Here is an 8,227-nt window from a genome sequence, read left to right on the forward strand (position 1 = left end):
TGATGACATGCTTGTTGTTGGGTCTAACATGCAACATATAAATGATCTTAAACAGAAATTAGCCAGGTCATTTGCTATGAAGGATTTGGGTGCAGCTAAGCAAATTCTCAGTATGAGGATTATACGGGACAAGAAAAATAGAACCTTGAATTTGTCCCAAAGTGAGTATATAAAGAATGTGTTGAAAAGATTTAACATGCAGGATGCAAAAGCAGTTAGTACACCTTTGGCTAGTCATTTCAAATTGACTAAGGAGATGTGCCCAAAGGCACAGGAAGAGGTTAATAAAATGTCTAACATCCCGTATTTATCAGCTATTGGCAGTTTGATGTATGCAATGGTATGCATAAGGCCAGATATTGCACATGCAGTGGGAGTTGTGAGCAGGTTTATGAGTAATCTGGGTATGGAACATTGGAATGTTGTGAAATGGATTCTTCGGTATTTGAAAGGAACTACTACGAAGGCATTATGTTTCAAAGGATCTAATGCTACTCTAAGTGGATTTGTTGACTCTGATCTGGCGGGTGATATTGATTCACAGAGGAGTACTACAGGGTATGTTTTTACTATAGGGGGAACTACAGTCAGTTGGATTTCTAGGCTGCAAAAGGTTGTTGCACTTTCAACCACTGAAGCTGAGTATGTTGTTGCTACAGAAGCCAACAAAGAGATGATTTGGTTGCAATGTTTTCTAAAGGAATTGGGTCAGACACAAGAGGATAGCCCATTGTATACTGATAGCCAGAGTGTCATTCATCTTGTGAAGAACTCTGCTTTTCATTCAAGCACAAAGCAAATTCAGTTCAGGTACCACTTCATCCGGACTATTTTGGAGGAGGGTCAGTTACGGCTTGAGAAGATTCACACAAGTGAGAATCCTGCTGATATATTCACAAAGGCAGTTCCACAGGAGAAGCTGATTTCTTCATTAGTTTTTGTTGGTCTTCTTGATTGATAATTGTGGAATTTATACCAGTCAAGTCCTAGTGTTTTATCCAGCGGATGTTGCATGTACAGTGGTGTCGTGTAGTATCAGTCTCCAAGTGGGAGATTGTTCGGTGTGGAGCTTGATCAATCTCCAAGTGGGAGATTGTTGAAATGTGGCGACTGATCAGCAAAGTGCTATACACTCAGCACGTATCCTCACCGGGGTCCAGGGCCGGGCTGGGCCCCAGGCAGGGGTTCGAGGGCGGCAGCCCCCGAGAAATTTTTTTTTGCCATTTTTCGTTGATGAAAACCGACATTGTAATAAAACCCTAAAAAGGCCGACTTTGTTTGTTTCCCTAAAAACACATGTTATAAGCGGCTAGGATGTTTAAGGCATTGTAAGGTTGATGTACTATTTTTTGCTGAATAATAAGAAAGATTGGACGGCTGTGTATGGTGGATGTAACCCATTCTGGTTGAACCACGTTAAATCTTTGTGTTATCTGTGTCCTATTTTATTTCTTTATCTTTTGTATTTAAATCTACATATAATTGTTAGTTCATATTTGCTTCGGATCTGCTTGAAACCCTAACAGATACTTCTCGATAATCCACTGGGTCTCAAAGGTCCTCCCAATGAGATATCTTTGCAAACGAAAGAAAGACAAATGCACTACATCATCAGGCCAATCGGGGCAATCTAAGTAAGGTCTCCAAATAAAATGTTGCAATATATCAAACTGATGTCTCCAGTACAAGGTGTTCCCTGAACCCCTGTTTCTGATACATGTTGTATACCTGAAGGCGTAAGGCTCACCAGGCTACAAGTCTACATGAATGACAAGCCTAGAAATAGAAATGTGCTCCCATGCCCATGTTTGAAGCAAAGTAACACCACAACTGATAGAACAGTATCCTAGATAGACTATACCATGCATCTGATAGTATAACATGGGTAGAAGATAAGGACCCCAAGCATATTATTGACGATGCACAATCATATCATGGAGCACTCTGCCCCATCCAACTGGAAACCCATGACCTCTTCTGTCAGGTATCAGTAAACCACCGACAATACCGCATAATACAATGGTCAGGTCATCATAGTCTAATCGGGCCCAAGGGATCTCATAACAGCCACTGATCTGCACGTCCTAAATCTCACACTCGAAAAGTGCACATAGTCCAGCAATGCCATCATCATGATCATATATAACTCTCTCACCATGAATGGGAATATGCAGTATACGCCATACATCCTCTAACGTAATGGATGCCTCACCAGTCTGAAGATGAAAAGAACAGGTCTCAGAATGCCATTGCTCTATCAAAGCTTTAATCATGGCCCTATTGGTCGTAACCTCTGGCAAATTTAAAACATGGTATAGACCAAGCTGTCGGATATGCTCAATCTCCTCGTCCGGTAAATCAGCTCGAAGATCAAGTCCACTAGGTTTGCTCTATTGGCAGTATAACACTCCAATGTTCTCCTGCAACAAGAAAATAATCAAAATATCAGATATCCGATCTCGAAAAACTTAAATATTTTCAAATGCATGACAACAAAAAATTACACAACGAATGTGTGACAATTATGACTTATGCGGTACAAATATGACTCTTGTGTCATGATTAAAGCTAATGTGTAATGAAATGGGTGCATGTGTAACGATTGACACTTATGCGTAATGGTATACATGAATGCGACATGATAAAGCTAATGCATAACACTTAGGGTGCATGCGTATCATTTAAAGCATTTGTGGTACACTTAACACTAGTGCGTGAATTTTGACAAGTGATTGCATGACAGATAGCAAAAATTGATCATGGAATTTTTTTGACAAACAGACATAAAACAGGCATATATTGAGAAAAAATTGGAAAAATACCATGCCGCTAGTCCCAGGAGGTCTTTGATATGAACGTACTCGGTCAGACAAGTGCAGTCGAGCTCTATAACTAGCCATGATGACCAAATACTCAGAAAAAAGCACACAAATTGCAGAGAAAACCAAGGAATTACCAAAGTGCAAATGAGCAAATGAAAACCTAAAAATCTCTATTTATAGCTCAAAATTAGGGTTTTCTGACACCTTGATGCCCGTGGTCCCCGCCAACTTCAAACACCTCGTAGCCTACTCAAATGATCTCGAAATCAAATGAAATTCCACACGTTTGCTCATTACACTGATATCGAAAACATGGTCTCAATTTTGGAATTTTCTGACCACCTTTTTTGAGGGGGCATATTTACACTATACAGCAGTACCAAGGCATACTGGGGCAAAAGTTTTCATTTTCTTTGAAACAATGTCATTCCGACTTTGTCTCAAAGAGGGGCAAATGTAGACACCTAAAAATGTCTCATTGATCATGTACTAATTATTCCTCTAATTGATTAAATAATCTTTATTATTTAATTAATTTAATTAATCTTATTCTTCTAATTTCATATTTCCTCATAATCGTACTAATTATTATATTTTTTATTTCTATCATCATTTCATCATTTAATCATTTTAACCATTTTCTAAATGTTAATTAAATATTATTATTTAATTAATTATGATTAATTCCCTAATTTAAATAATCTTTATTATTTAAATAAATTAATTCTCAATTTCTATTTCCTATTTCTATCATCATTTAATCATTTTAACCATTTTCTAAATATTAATTAAATATTTATTATTTAATTAATTTTGATTAATTCCCCAATTTAAATAATCTTTATTATTTAAATAGATTCTATTTCTATCTCTAATCATCTAATCATTAACCCTTTTCTAAATATTAATTAAATATTTATTATTTAATTAATTGTGATTAATTCTTTAAATTAAATCATCTTTATTATTTAATTAAAGTCCATTTCTACATAATTAAATAGCTTCTTTAAATTATTTAATTATTTAATTCTTTTAATTCTTCCATTTCCAAATCCCCACATTCTAATTTCATTTAATTTCATATTCTTCTAATTTCTTCCAAATTCAAATACATATGCATGATTTCAAAAACCAAATTGAAAATCAAAGTTAAGTTCTAAATATATTCAAATGCTAAATTGAATTAAATTAAATTCAATCATTTGAATAATATCTCATGCAAAGATTAAATTGAAGATCTAAATCTAAATGCAAGCACATGCTAAATTAATTAGTTAAATCAATCAATTAATTAAAACATTTATCTCTCCGATCTCTATTTTCATCTTTCAGTTAGCTTTTTCTAAATTTAGCTCTCTGTGTCATCCTCTTTATTTCCTCCAATCATTCTTTTTCTTCCTTCAGTTAACTCTTTCATCAATCAGTTGACTCCATTAATCTATTCAATCTATTGAGTTTCACTCCTACAATCAGTAGTTCAACTATCAATTTTCATTTGAGCTCACCTCAGTTCACACCTCTTGATCATTTTGTTCCACCTTTCAATCAATCCTCTCCAAATTTCTATAAATTAAGCATCCAATCTCCATTTAAAACAATCATGAACTTTTAATCTTTGTGTCACTTGCAGGTTACCAACGCAATATCTGAGAGCCATCATAACATGAAGAGGAGAAGAGCAATGGAAGTTCTACGCAGTAACGGAATAGGGAGTTTTTATTGATTTGATTTATAATTCTTATTTCTTAATTGTGTTATTCCATTGTATAGTTTGTTAAATTCTGATTAGGATAGGGATTTGTGATTTCCCTTGTTTCTAATTGATCACTTTGCTAATAGAAGATGAATTTTGCATCCCACAATATCTTCTATGAGAAATGTTTGGCATTTCTTAGCACTTAGATGTTTTCTTTTTCACATCTAGTGTTGCCATCAATGCCAAAGGGGGAGATTGTTGGTAATATGAAGGAATTGATTATGTGTTGCATTGATGTTTTGTCATTGATGTCAACACTAGTTGTTATGGTTGGTTACCGACAGACAGATTTTGGCTACCGATATAAGAACTTGTGTTACCAACAGAAAGAACTATCAGTTGGATACTATCGACATGTTTGGATCAACGGAATATGTTTGGTTTAATGTGTTACATATTTCTAAAGTATGTTTTGGTCAGTTGGTATTGACTTGGTGATCAGATGCTATCATACACTCTAGTAAGCCTATACCGGTAAGGGTTTAAGGTTTTACCGGCAGAGCTTTTACTGATAATCTTTGATAGGATGCACAAGTGGTGTTGGTATCGCTTTGGCGTGGTGGACACAGATTAGGTCCAATACCTATCCAGGTTATGGACCAGTATCATCTAACATGTTCTCTACACGTTATCGGGATGATTTATGGATTGGTTAATGTTGTTTTAGTCTAAAGTCGACATGGCATATCATTGTAATATGGATGTATGTAATAATATTATTATAATATCTTTTAGGTGGCCGACATAATTGGTTTAGGCCTTAGGGTTTGTATAAATTGATGTAAGATCTCATTGTAGATCATGGGAATGGAAATGTAATTATCATGGTCATGGAATGAAATATCATATGCGAAGGAGATTTGGTCGGTCATAGGTGATTGAATTCGGTTTAAGTAAGAGGTCAAAGGCCTTTGGTATTGAGCTTAATCGGGACTATAATCAGGCATGGTAGATGTTATCTCTGGCAGTTCATTCTTCTAGATTGTTGTCCAATTATCTTGAGGTGGTTATAACCTCTCTATAGTCAGTGAGACTCCTTTGTAATGAGCAGTACGCTCTAGGCAGTGTGCCTTCCTGCATGTGCAGGCCTCTTATTGTATCATATACTTTTTGAAGAAGTATCATCTAACTGTGGGTAGGTTTCCCACCACGGTTTTTCCCTTTACTGAGTTTTCCATGTACAAATCATGGTGTTATGTGGTATGGTTGCATTGTGTTAATTCTTTGTTTCATTCTTAAGTTTTATTGCTTACCGGTATTTTTTTTTGCTATTTTGGTATTCAATGTTTATGTGCTCTGGTTAAAGGTTATAAAGTGGTTTGATTAATATAATCTGTTGACAACTGATTCACCCCCCTCCCCTCTCAGTTGTCCACCGGTTATCCTAACACCAAGGGCTATAACTCCTTTACATGTGTTATCCCCAAGGAAAGATGTTCTATTTCAATCTTATGAGGGTTTTGAGTTTCAAGGAGATGAGTCGTTACCCCATCCTAGGTTTGACACAAGATTAGGTGTCACAATTTAGGATCCTCCTAAGGAGTAGGCCCTTTATGCATTTAAAGTTGGGGGTGATCTCAATGAGGATGTGAGGATAAATGCCTATGAACAGTTTATGGAAAATGATCAATTTGTGAATGCCAGAGAGTTCGGGTAATTTGTGATAAATAATTTGACAAATAAAATAGAGAGGGAGAGAGGTATTGATTTTGATAAACTTGGGTATGATGAGAGGGTAAAAATGAAGGATGAAATATTAAGGATGGCAAATCAGCAACTAGCAACTATGAACCCTAAGGTGGGGAAGGAAATTGTATAGAGAAGTGGAGTACTCCTTTTAGAGGGGTGGGATATTTCCTCTGCTATTGTTTTTTATGAGATTAGAAAGAGACATGACATTGATTTAGAGGAAATGGATCTAGAACAGAGAGAAAAGGTGCTCACTCGAGTAATTTTTTATGATCACCTTGATCAATTGGTGATTTGGTGCCTTCATCGAGTTACAAGGAGACCTTGAATGAGTCAAGAGATGGACCAATTATTTGGAGGTTTGCTTGTTAAAAGAGTGGTTGATACCTCTATCATAGAGGCAATGAGTTTGAATCTGAATGTGTCAATGTCTGCCCATAAAGTAGCCATAAAAGAAAAAGAGGAGGTCGCTAATCTAAGGGAAAAGGTGACAACACTGTAAGAACAATTATATGCAATGCCTACATATAAACCTCTTGGGATGACTGAATAATCTTCTAATGAAGTGATGGGATTAAGAAATGATCTATCCCAAGCTAGGCTAGACATAACAAAATTAAATAATGAGGTGGATGTGTTGAAGATAGGTACTTCACGGATGGAAAGGAGAGTAAGAGTGAATATGGCCAGATCATTGTTGGAGTCAAAGATCAATGAGATTTTGGACCATGCAAACACAACTTGGGATAAACATAGAGAGTTATTGAGACTTTCTCAGGAACATTTGAAGTGGCAACGTTTCATGGCATGCTCACTATCCCATATGAGCAAGACAATTGAAGTGTACTAGAGGTTTCATTAGTTAACCCTCTCCTAGATTATTTGTATGCCATAATTGTGAACTTCAAAGCTAAATTTGAAGTGGTCAAGTAGGTCTTTACTATCCATAAGATGTATACACAAAGGATCAGAGATGAGCTTAGAAGCTTTCAGTCTTTAGTGAAAAGTCAATAGCCCACACTGTTTGATAGAGAAAGGAGAAGAGTAGAAGGTGGGAAGGTCCTTAGATCTAAACCAAAATGCAAGGTGAACATTAGAACATTACAGAATTAGATACTTCTTGATGTTATCTTAGATTATGCACAACTTCTAAAAAAGTTAGGATCATATATGGATGCACTATCAAGGCTTGATAGTTGAATGACTAGAATGGAGGTCGTTAGATCAGAGATAGAAGACAAAGAGTACCAAAAACACCTTAGGGACCTCTAAGAATTCAAGAAACATGGATTTGATGATATTTTATCCTCTCTTCCTTCTTTTCCTAAGTTTTTCAAATTTTGAAAATTTTGAATTTTTAAATCTGCAATTTCCCACCTTTTCTCAAATTTTGCTTTTCTCTTTCCTTTCTTTGAATGTAATAAGTTCAAAATATTATATTTCTTGGATGAATCACCAATATTTAAATACTTTCCTGAAGATATTAACCTTTATCCTTCTTATTAATTTCATATCTTTGAGATGGATTCGTAAGATGCTCTCTGTCAATGTGTATTTAATAGGTCTGTAGGGTTATCACACTTTTCAACCTGATAAGGGAGCTCAAGCAAGGAAAATAAAGATTCTAGATCATCTCCAACATCTAATATCTACGGAGCAAAGGAAAGGAATGTTTGTCCTTGTTAGGGAACTCAAAAAGTTGTTTATCTTTTTCTTGTCAATCGGTTACCTAAATTTTGATATTGTAAAAGGCCTGAAGCTTGTTGCATCCTCAAGTTTTTTTTCTATAAGAGGATAATCAAGGCATTATTTTTTTTATTCTTATTGTTCAAGACAAAAAGGGACAATACAATTATTTTTAGAGAAGTTTGTATACTTATTTTCACCCAGGGTGAATCATGTGCAACAATGTTCATAAGTTTTTGCAGTATAGTATTATAACTCAATTTCATGTCCTACT

Source organism: Cryptomeria japonica, chromosome 2, assembly GCF_030272615.1.
Source record: "Cryptomeria japonica chromosome 2, Sugi_1.0, whole genome shotgun sequence".
Taxonomy (NCBI): domain Eukaryota; kingdom Viridiplantae; phylum Streptophyta; class Pinopsida; order Cupressales; family Cupressaceae; genus Cryptomeria; species Cryptomeria japonica.